Source organism: Dendroctonus ponderosae, unplaced genomic scaffold, assembly GCF_020466585.1.
Source record: "Dendroctonus ponderosae isolate FM_Combo_2020 unplaced genomic scaffold, Dpon_F_20191213v2 Dpon_F_20191213_3, whole genome shotgun sequence".
Taxonomy (NCBI): domain Eukaryota; kingdom Metazoa; phylum Arthropoda; class Insecta; order Coleoptera; family Curculionidae; genus Dendroctonus; species Dendroctonus ponderosae.
The window spans coordinates 409,670-412,850 of NW_026018508.1; positions in this window are offsets into that span (position 1 = coordinate 409,670).

Here is a 3,181-nt window from a genome sequence, read left to right on the forward strand (position 1 = left end):
CTTTAATTTCATTTATATTTGTTAATTCCAAGTCTAAGCTTTTCTGACAGTGATCACCAATATTTAAGTTCAAAGTATAGCCCTTCAATTTTCTCTTGTAGGTCCTTATAGATATTAGTCCTTAGTAGGTAGAATATTCTCTCCTATATTTGAAAAGTATTCATTAAAGGAGTTTGCAATCTCTTCAGAATCAGTTAGTTCCCTATCAACTATCTTTATTGAATTTATTGAGGTATAATTACTAAAGACCGGATTTTAAGCATTTTGCTTATTGCTGAATTTTATAAGCAACCATAAGATTATTTAATTTCTAAACGAATTATACTACACTAAGTATATTGCGATAGCTTTTATTATGCTTTTTTAAAAGTTTTTATGCTTTTTTATCCGTTCGTGCTTGTTTTAACTTTTTTCCGCATATTTAAATAATTTTAAAAATATTGCGAAACATTATACGAGAATAAATGTCCATATAAAGTAAATTTGGCAACTTTACAAGGCGTCACGCTTTGTCCGTAATCACCTTGTCTGATAGGAGTTCTTCAGCATGTTTGTCCTGTGATTCCAAAATTACTATACTTTCCGTCTTTACTACTTCCTTCACTTTCGCCGCTGTTAATGTCTCTTCCACAGAGTCGACTTCTTTCGCCATTTGAGAGTTTTCCTCTGTTGAAACAGTTACTTTTGATAGCATAATACCTGGTAAGTTTTCACAAGAGTTATCAAATTTAGCCACATCATCTCCTTCAGAGACAACTGAATCTGTTATTTCCTCAACTAAGGACAGTTTCTGATCAGAACTAGCCACTTCGCGCTCCACCTGAATTTCCTCTAAATGCTCCTGAGCAATTTGTTCATTCGTGATGTCGACAATACCATCTTTTCGATCAATTCTCTCGATCGGCTCTTAAACTAGTGGATTTTCATATTCTGGCTCTTCCACTACTGCAGGAATGTCCACGATTTCAGTGTTTTCCAAATCATCAGTCACTTTCTCCATGTTCTTTAGTTTGCCTTCAACGGTTGTTTTCGGGTCTTCAAATTTCTTAGCGTTGTCGTCCATTTTAAATCTCATTTCTTTCACCACTTTCTCCATGTCGTCCATTTTGTCATTCATTTTGTCCATTTTTTCGTCCATTTTACTACTGTTGTCGCTGATTTCGTCCATCATTTTCCTACTGTTGTCGCTCATTTCGTCCATCATTTTCCTACTGTTGTCTTCCATTTTGTCATTCATTTTGCTCATTTCGTCTTTCATCTGCATGAGGAGTGCAATCAAACTGGGGTTCTCCATGCCAGGCTCTTCCTTCTTTCATTTACTTCTTGTTTCCATCAAAATTCAACATGGATTCTGGTAAATCCCACTTCTGACACCAAATGTACCGTGGATGGCCGGGTATAAAAATCTTTCTTTAGCTTCCAACTTTTATTCAACTCGGTATAACTTTAAATACGGAACAGGAACAAACTAACTTCAAAATTACCGTCAACCCGGTCGTTGCTGTCACCCCACTCCCCCCGTCTGGTTCTCGTCGCCGCTTATATAGATTCCTTCAGGTAACCCAGATGGTTCTCGAAATCTCCAGAACAGGTGCGAAACTTCCCGCTTGTCAGTGTCATATTTGACAGTAAATGGGGCGCAAATGGGGCTCGCATTTACTGAAATACCATGAATTTCGATCCCCCCATTCCAAACGTGAGTACCCCAGGCCATTTTCTTTACAATATTTTCCTATTGTATTGTGGATTGTTTGTAACAAAAAATACGACGTAACTCGCATTTACAAACTGAACGGCATAAAGAGCACATTAAAAAATATGAGGAAAATCAAAATATGCAACAAACTATTTTGACTTCATTAGCTTCAAATTCTCGTTCTAATGAACAAAAACAATTTAATTTCGATTTATGCAGTGCTATGGTTAAACCAGCCATTCCTCTGAATAAATTACAAAGTAGTTCGTTTAGACCGTTTCTCGAAAAATATTTAAAAAAAACTTTCCAGATGAGAGTACTCTTCGTAAAAATTACGTCAGGCCAGTTTATGATGAAACAATGCAGCAAATTAAAAGAATTATCGCAAATAATTATATATGGTTTACTGTAGATGAAACAACTGACACATGTGGGAGATATATAGCCAATTTAATTATAGGAGTCTTGAATGAAGATATTGTCACAGAGGGATTTTTAATATGTTAGTAGAAATTAACAAAAACGAAGAGTAATAATATTTCTAGATTTGTAGATGAAGAGTTAAACAAGTTTTTTTTTTAATCGGACGACCAATTTAGATGGTCGCTATTTAATCGTTTCCTGTAAAACTAACATATTGAGGGATGTGCCAGTTCACCTATTACATCTCTATTACATCCGAAAGCAAGCGCTCCGATTTTGAAGCGCCCATTTCAAGTTTCCCAACCAATCCCCACCCCTCCTAATTTCAGCTCCGCTACTCCAGCGCACTATACAAGGTTTATACAAATTTTTGTTCATGATGCACACGTGCAGTGCAATTTTTAAAAGCAGATGTGAAAACATCCTAGAAAAATCTATCGATTAGTAAAGAATTTATTGTTACACCATTAACCGTTACACCACATACCCCGCCGTACTTTCAAAGTTAATATCTCAACATCTGCTGAACGAAATTTCATATATTTTTTTAAAAGCAGGGTGTTGCCGAGTCTTCTTTTTCCATAGTTTGCGATTTGCTCTCACTCGCAAGTCCCGCTTCACAGGCTAATTTGTTTATAAGCCAAAATTTTAAAGACTTTTTAAAACCGCTCAAAAAGGTTAGTTTAAGGGTCCAAGGTGTAAAAGCGCGGGCGCAAAAATATACTCATAACTTTGAGCCTGGCAGAAAATTAAAAAAATGTGATTTTTTCCAGGTAGGTTAAATAACAACTGCATATATTGCACATATTAACAACTTAAAAATGTGTTTCCGACAACAAAGACACCGACGCCGAAAGTCCGTGTAAGAAACAAAAGTATGCCAATTAATCTAATAAATAAATTTGTATTAGACATAAATTCTGTAAATTTAGTGAAATTGTCAAAATTTTATAATTATTTATAATTGATCTCCTGTTATTCAATGTACTATATGCATTAAATAACAATTAAATTAATTTGTAACATTACTCGTTAATTCTTCAATTTAATACTAATTTACAA